An 8999-nucleotide genomic window follows, 5' to 3' on the forward strand; every position below is an offset into this window, starting at 1 on the left:
TTGAGTCCAAGCTTCTATTTGGTGTGAGAGAGTCTTTCTTGAGAGTGGGTTTTATGTTTTAGGAAATGAAGTCTAAAATTAGGTGTTAGTTTTTGAACCACCTTAATATACCTAAAAGACCCTAAAATATTCATCCATGGTTCATTAAAAATTTGGGGTGAATTTACCAAACACCCCAAGCCAAGGCAGAAAATTGGAGCTTTTGGCAGGCACCACCTACTCTCACTCACAGACATACCGTTTTCCAATCGACGACCCTTAGATGGGGTTCATCGATTGGGACTGAAGCTCTAACATGTGCAGACTTGGCTAGACTTGTAGGGCCAGTCGACGCCCAAGGTCGATGGGCCGTTGGTTGACCATCGGTTTGTCATTGGTTGACCAACGGTCCGTCGTTGGTCACTGCATGGCAACCTCCTACCAAAAGGATGGGGTCCTCTTCTAGGGACCCTCGTGGGTCCTAGGTGGGGTCGTATCCGTACGTTAATCCCCATTACATGGTCATCTAGGTTTTAGGAACATCGCACATCAATGTCAATTAAAAAGAACACGTAAAACTCACTAAAACACATGAAGACAACAAGCACTTTCTAAGGCATACCTTCCAAACGTCATGAACGTTTGACCTCCAAACTTCACACTCTGCCTAAGAACATCATTATAAACCATTTTAACACAAGATTAAATCATGAAACATTTACGAAGCTCTAGTTCACATTAGTTCGTTTTAGGGTATTACAGGGTGGACTATTGCTGTCATGACCCGAAAGTACCCCCTAGAAGATGGAGCAACCCTTGGGTCGGAACAATTGCGTACTTGACCCTTCAGAGGTCTTGTACTAGCCTTTAAGCTATCATTCATTGCATAAGACATGAAAAGTAGTGCGAAATTAAAACTTTTCACGACATTAATAATAATAAAATATATTTCATAAACTAAAGAGTAGTCTCATCATCACAAGCCAACTAAAAGACACTACTTAACTATCTTAGGGACACAGCCCTTTACATTGAATAAAAATACATAATATGTCTTATACAAGTATTGAAGTAGAACTAGAGAAATAATGACTATGTCCTCGAATATAGGAGGGCATACTTAGTCTTTAGAGAGTTGATTCCCAAGATTGCCATCTAATCTTCAACTAGCCTCCAACCTATACTTATAGAGTATAGAAAAGTATGGGGTTAGTATAAACATTTTACTAAGTATGGCATTATGCAAAACATGAAAAAGAAGATATTTTAATAGAAATAAGCTTTCAGGCAACTTAAGTAAAACCTTCACTCATATATAGGTAAAATAACATATAAATCATCATTAAACACATAAAATAGGACTTCCATAATTTTAGCACAAAGGACAACTTGCAGTGAACTTAAGAAAACATTACAGTGAACCCATTTCATTTCAACAAATAGTGAACTCGTTTCATTTGAAGTTTCCCTAACCAAGGTTATCCTAAGACTCACTAAGGTAAGACATGAAGGAACCACCCATACAATCCGTTTGATGCACACCTAACTGCTCCTCAAGACTACCCATTATAGGATTATTCGCATGAGTAACAATTCCACACTCTACACCAAAACATTAAAGAACACATACTTACATTTAAGAACTTCACATAAGTTCCTTTCTCCAAGTGGACCTACAAGTCAAACAAAGTGCAATGTGGAAGTAGCTCCCCATATTACTACTCCCACAATGTGCTCCTTTTGGATTTCATGGACTTAGGCACACCACATTCATCTTTCATACTTCATCACACAAGACATGACTTTAACATACTTTCTTGACATTAGACATTAAGTTACATAACTCATTTAAATCACACATAAAGACACACCAAGACTCCTTTTTTAAGTGCCTACTCGTGCAATGGAAAGATAGTGTCCCATAGCACCACCATCCATAAGTAGTACACTCTTTAGAAGACTTAGTTCATTACATACTTTTTGGGGAATGACTTTAACCGACATAGACCACGAGAGCTAGACATGGAATCCAGATATTATTAACCTCTATCGAATGAGGGATCCCCACTTGCTTAGGGTAGGTTCATTCTCTTAGCGTATACATGGAATCTCCATTAGCTATACCTATGTGGGCACATAGTTAAGGCATAAAGAGATTGATTTTAAGTAACTCATTCTCTACTTACGAGGAGTACTCATCTCTAGATGTACATTAGATACAACATCTCAACTCACGAAGTGTCACTACTACAAAGAAAGCATTTAGTGGAAATTATTTAGTGTCCATAAGCTAATTGCCATTAGATATAAATTTGTATATGCATATTTTAATGACGTTTTAACTTTGGCCATAAAAGAATTCTTTTCAGGTGGAAATTAAAAACAAATGGCCCGCAAAAACAATCACTAAATTCCAAATTAAGCTCCAAAGTTTTCCCAGCAAAATATTCCCTCACTCTACCGCAAATTCACTCTCCAAAAATATTGAAAAAAAATTCTCTCTGCCTTTACTCAATTCTCTTCGACTAAAGATCTAGGCTTTCTTAATGGTCTCTTATCGCTAGCCACAAAACCATACATCTCTAGAATCACCTTCTCTCTTTTGTAATCTATCTCAACATTATCAGGTAATTTATCTATACTCTTTTTCTCTATCTATCTTTTTGTCAAAGGTTGGATGTAAATAGTTTGAGAAAGAGTTCAAAATATAAAGGAATTTTATTGTTTATGTCTTTTCTTCAACATTCTCTAATGGAAATGTTGTTTTAAATACCCATCTTGAATTTTATGCAAAATTATGTTGCAGATTAGAAAAAAATACAGATTTGGCTTAAGTATATTAGAGAGTTAAAAATGGTGGAGGAAGGTGAAAGTTTCATGGATATACGTTGAGATATGTGTATTGTATGATATCTGTGTCAGTAATTTTGTTATGGATGTGTATGTTCTATCCGGTTGTGTGGGGAGTTTGAATTGGTGTTCGATAAAATGCCTTAGAGAAATTTCATTGCATGGGACATATTTATTTTTTGGATTTCCTAGATATTGTAACTTTTCTGATGTTGTTGGTATCTACTAGAAGAAGAGGTAGAAAAGTAGTGTTAAGTCTGATGAAACTACAGTTGTGAGTAGAACATCCACTAAATTGAAAAACATGAAACATGGGATAGAAATTCATCAGTTTATTCTTGAAGATATAGGGTTAAATCATATTATCGGGAATGCATTAGTAGAAATGTGTTTTAGATGTCGACATTTTATGGTAGCCAGACGGATTTTTGATAATATACCTATGAAAAATGTAAATTATGTTAGAATAGTATGGTGTCGGGGTATGTTAAGACTGGTCAATCAAACTTATATTTGTTGGGTTGAGACTTTTATTTAGTTCTTTGTCCAAGTTCAAAGAAGTTTCAACCAATAGAAACGTTCGGTTGATTTATGACTTGGTTTATGTCCCAGTAGACTTAACTATGTCCTTTTATTGTGGTTCTTTTTCCTCTTGGGTTCATGAAAAAAAATTTGATCTCTTGGATGAGGCAAACTTACAGATTGTACGATTTGGTTTTTAATTTAAACTACCAACAACGAGATGGTCCGCATAGATACGTCAAAAAGTTTCAGTGTTGTTGTATCTCACTCTATAGTGGTTTAGTACACATAATATATCCTTTCTTGAAATTCGGTCTTTTTAGAGCTGGTTGGTTTATGAAAGTATGCAATAATTTTGAGTTATGGATGGATAATTTCGGTCACTGCTAAATATTATTTTACCATCAATGAAGGTTATGAGTACTTTAAGTTCTTCTCCGATCATACAGAAATTATATCAGGACCATTTTGGACCTCTTGATTAGTTTTGCATGAAAAAGAAAAGAATGGACAAAAAGATGGTGTGTGCAATCTTTTTATTATTATTTTGAAAAGCAGTCTTTTATATATTGTATCGTTTTGATGCAGATTTTCTTTTATGCTTATGATGGGATTGTTATCAATGAGTTATTTTTGGAAAAGAGTTATCTATGAAAGGAAGCTTATACAATTTTTTTCTGAACAAATAAATTGTGAGAAACAATGCCTAAAAGGTACTAAATTCCTAAAGTCCAGTATATTTTTACTAAGATGTTTATGTGAACAAGTTCTATTTTTCATTTTGTCATTGTTTCAATTCATGCCTAACACCATCTTTTAATGATATAATACCCATAGATTTTGTTTATCAAATAATGAATATGTATGTTTTTCTTTATTTAAAGGGATATAGAAGTAAATGTTGTATATATATATAGTCATGTAGGTAAATTTTAGATTCTAACTTATAGAGAAATATTTTTTGAGTGCTAAGAAGGGAGTTGATATTTGGTTATCTTCCTAACTTTGTTACTTAATTTATTCACTCTTGTAATTTCTTGCTTATATTTGCTTTATTTGTTGAAACGCCTAGGTTGAATATCTAGTTTGTTGAGAATTTTCAAGACATATTTTTCTCACATCCTTATTACTTAGCTCGAGACTTTGATATTTTCTTGGTTGAGTTCTATGTCTCTTGTTTATTTATCAACTTAGGTAATAGGAATACATAACCTATTTGAGATACTCTCTGTTTTTAAACGAATAATTAAAACATAATATTATGACCTTAAAAGAGTACATAGAGTAGTGGCCGGTGGCCATGGGAGACCTGATGGGTCTTAGTTACACCAAAAAGTTCCTACTGATGGTGGAAAATTTATGCAAGGTAAAAGGACATTAAAACTATATCTATGGCTGGGAGAAAGAGTTGCAGCTTGTACACGCCTTTTTGTAGCCTCAGCCTATTCGCCAAGTGTCATTCGTACAAAAGGAGGTGAGTTCTTCCATAATAGAAATCTTATGCAAAACATTTCTAGTTGAAGCTGATTTAGCAAGCATGTGTTCCACGCTATTAACTTCCCTTTACGAGTGCACTATGCTTCAGTGAGTTGATGGAGTATCAAATTGCAATCATGCATAATGTGGGCATATGATAAAGTGGGAGAGTGTAAAAGGTGAGTTACATGAGTGACATCGAACTCAATGGCTGAAGGTTTTAAGTTGTTATGTATGGAAACCTTAAGGCCATTGTAAAGGGTCATTAGTATTTAACTTAAAGGTGTTGGGTTAGGGGGGCAGCCAAGTACGCCATATAGGCATATAATCAGGTATAGTTTTTGGCTTGTGGCCTAAACTGTAAAGTTAAATAATTTTTGAGATATTCTCTTTGTGATCAAGAATATTGGAAGTATTGTTAAAAATTGTTATGATTTTTCCATTACGACAAAAATACAAAGCCAGAAGCGTAGTAGTAGAAACATGATGGAATATATTGGATGGAATGAAAGAATCAGAGTAGGTATCCAAGTGACAGGAAATACTTTATGAGCATTTATGGACATTATGAGATAATGAGGACCAAAATAGTCTCAGTTGTATAATTGCACTGGAAACAAATAGCAAATGTGGCTATGCCATTTCAATGTCGGTACTATGTCGTGGGGAAACGCTGATGACGAGTTAGCCGATGGTAGTCGATAAGTTTTGATAGAAGAGGTAGCTTTAGATCCATTTGATGGAAAATTAGGAAGTCATAAAGAAAGATTATCGGTTAGTGACAATAAAGCATTATATAAGGACTTGGTTGTGAATAAATCTGTGGAAGTCAGGCCCCAAATATAGGTATCCTTATAGTGCAGATATCTAGGAATAAGGTAGGAGATAATTTTATCCTTTTAAAGAAGAGGAAGATCTAAAAGAAGGGAAGCGAGATTCCGATTCATGTTCGCGCCAATATAGGCTGCAATTTGGTTCTTAATCATGATGTGTTGGTAAGGGACCCACAATTTGATCATGGATTATATAATTAGGGGAAATCCAAGGGTTGTCCCTGAAGTTTATTTGTTGGCAATTAGAAACTTCCCACTGTAGCCTTATGCAACAAGTTACCAGCCATTGTAAATATTTTTCCAAAGGGTGGAAACAATTTTTCTGGGCAAAGCATTTCAAGGAATATAATGCTCAGTAAGGCTTTTTGCCTAAAATACAGAGCGCGAGTGAACAAATCTTCCTTCAAGATTAGTAATAAGAGACTTATTATTTGAGAAAGAGATTAAATTCCCAAGCCACCATGAATGTTAGGAGTTTTAATTGTAGTCCATTCGACTAAATGAAGTTCACAATGATGGGAGTTGAGCCCCACAAGAAAATGTGTTGAAATTGTTCCAATGTGTTAATGACGTTTGAGGTTAGGATTGTGAATTGCATGACGTTATTTGCTAGAGTACTGTGGGTAGATCGAATGAGTGTAATAGGGCCAACACTTGTAAGGAACTTCATTTTCAACCTTCGAAACATTTTTTAAATTGTCAATAAGAAATTTAGAAGAACTACGTTGGTATAGCTTATATGTTAAAAGGAAATAAATATATTTATCCGTACAAGAGCTTTCCTTCATGTGAACAATTTGCGTAACAAAACTTTTGTCCTATTGAAGGTAAAATTTTGAGTTTTTTGTTTTTACTTATTAAAATTAATATTTTGGTCTGAGGCGAAAGAAAAAGCATCGAGCGTGGTTTTTATAGCATGACAACTAGATGGAATGACCTTAATATCTAACAGTCTTGGGTTAATCTTTTAGGAATATGTCTTCTAGCTTTTAAGTTAGTGTCACTTAAAATAGGTTAATTTATGTAGTCAATAGTAAGAATGAATAGTTAGTTATATTTAAATAAATCTGAAGGAAGCTTAGCAAGCCTACTCCACTGCTAGGAGATATTGAAATCTACTCAGTTATGACTAGTTATTACGGTCTAGGTTCCCTTTACTATGATATCATATTTTTCATGACACGATAGAATATTTTTAGTAGAAACTGACTTTTCCAAGTCCCGATACCTATTACAAAATACTTGAGAATTTAGAGGATAAGTGTTTTTGAGCTTATAGTTCAAAAATAAGTTTAATCCCAGCTTATAATTAGAAATATTTATACAATGACCTTAGAATATTAGTTTCTATGTTGAGGAATTATCTAGTTTGAACTCTAAACACTTGCGGTTGTATTCTTTTAAGGAGTGAACCTTTAGGTAAGTTATATCAATTTAGTGGTTATTTCTCTTTAACATTTAGTACCAGATCTTCATTACAAAATACATAGTTTTAATCTAAATACTTCCCTAATGATTTTGAAAGATACAAATGCTTTCTTAAGGTTCATCATTCACTTGTTATCTAATTACTTAGTACTTACACTAGTCTAGATTTTTATTAACCTAAGTTCGGCTAGTAACCGTCTTAGTACTATTTTTGAAGGGCACATAAACTCTTTTATTTAGAATAATAAGGTTATGTATACTACTAATGTAATTACTTTTAACATATATTGTTAAATAAGTCTTGATTCACTATACAAATAATTAGGTGTCATCTCCCTTTAATTTATAAACGGAAAATGCACAAGTACCCCCTCAATCTATGCCTGAAATCTCAGAGACACACTTATACTATACTAAGGTCCTATTACCCCTTGAACTTATATTATATATAATTTTATACCCCTTTTGGCCTACGTGACACTATCTCGTGGGACCAGCGCGTGTTAACATTTTTTTTCAAGCTTGTGGCACGTAGGGTGAAAAAGGGTAGAAAATTATTTAAAAATAAGTTCAGGGGGGGTAATAGGACCTTAGTATAGTATAAGTCTGTCTCTGAAATTTTGGACATAGGTTAGGGGGGTACTTATACATTTTTTCCATTTATAAACTACGAAATTATACACATGTTATACTTCATTGTGACCTTGTTATATGCTTTCTTATATATAGATTTCATTTTTGGACATTTGTTAATTTTTATTACAGGTCTTAAAGTATGATCACATGGAAGAGCTTTAATCTATGAAGAGTTGCAGAATTGAGGGCTAATCATTAGGAAATTTGTTATGCGGGTATTTGATGGGAATACTTAAAAGCATCAACAATGTAGTTTGAACACGTAACATTATATTTTAGTTGTTATTTATATAAAGAGTGATACTTGATCTGGTTTTTCTAGATATAATAAAATATATTATGTTTCTTTTAGAAAATTTAATAATGGAATATTTAATTTGTATTTTCAATTTCAGTACTGCTAAATATGTATAACCAGTACTTATTTTGGTACCTTTATGGTTTGAAAAAAAGAAATATTTTCTTTGAATTGGATGTATTATTAAGAATAAAAATGGACACAAAAGGAGCGAATGACACCTTTTTCAAAATCAGTTTAGTGGTAATTAAAATTATTGCTAAACAAAAGTTTTTAAAGCACGGAATTTTTTGTGTCAATATAGTTGAATTTAGCGGCAATTAAATAGATGCTAAAAACGGGAATTTAGCCATTTTAATAATGAATTTAGCGACCATTATAATTATCACTACAAAATAGTCGTAAAAGTTATAATTTTTAGTGGCACTTTAAAAAGATTTAGTGACAATTTAAAATAGATGCTAAAATATAGATACACTTATTTTTCGGAATGGATTTTGTCGTTAATTGCCGATAAACAATTGTCATTAAAGCCTCTTCCTAGTGGAAATTAAAATAATCTTTACCAGCATTCGTATGAATGACTATTAAAGCCTTTAGCGATGCCACATAAAACGGCAAAAGACTAATGGCCGGTATATGTTATAGTGACAATTACTATTGCTGCTACACATAATTTTAATTGCCGCTAATAGACTTTTTCGTAGTAGTGTGTAACCACCCCTTCTTTATATCCTCTCGGTGCTAAGAATAGCTCCCCCACGGAGTCTTAAACATTCATTACTAAAGGTCAAGCGCTAACTATTGTACACCACATCTCAACTCACGAAGAGTATCCATCCTCTAACCTATCTTCATCTCAACTAACGAAGAGTGTTCACCCCCAAACTCCCCTTTTCATTCATTTAGTCTTTTAGGAAGAGTAGGGAATGATCTAGACAGTTCATCTCTATTCACGAAGAGAGTCCACCTTATAA

General features: G+C 33.6%; 1 long non-coding RNA gene across 2 annotated transcripts; it reads left to right on the top strand.

Annotated features, from left to right (window-relative positions):
* Positions 1 to 2359: 2359 nt before the first annotated feature.
* On the top strand, positions 2360 to 8088 carry LOC107021777. 2 transcript variants are annotated; one of them, XR_001457074.2, is made up of 4 exons: positions 2360 to 2606; positions 3940 to 4064; positions 4718 to 4825; positions 7854 to 8088. It is a non-coding gene; the product is annotated as an uncharacterized LOC107021777 (long non-coding RNA). The 2 variants fall into 2 exon arrangements; XR_001457075.2 differs by lacking the exon at positions 4718 to 4825 and having other exon boundaries at positions 2365 to 2606.
* Positions 8089 to 8999: the final 911 nt, after the last annotated feature.

This window comes from Solanum pennellii, chromosome 6 (genome assembly GCF_001406875.1).
Source record: "Solanum pennellii chromosome 6, SPENNV200".
Lineage (NCBI taxonomy): Eukaryota > Viridiplantae > Streptophyta > Magnoliopsida > Solanales > Solanaceae > Solanum > Solanum pennellii.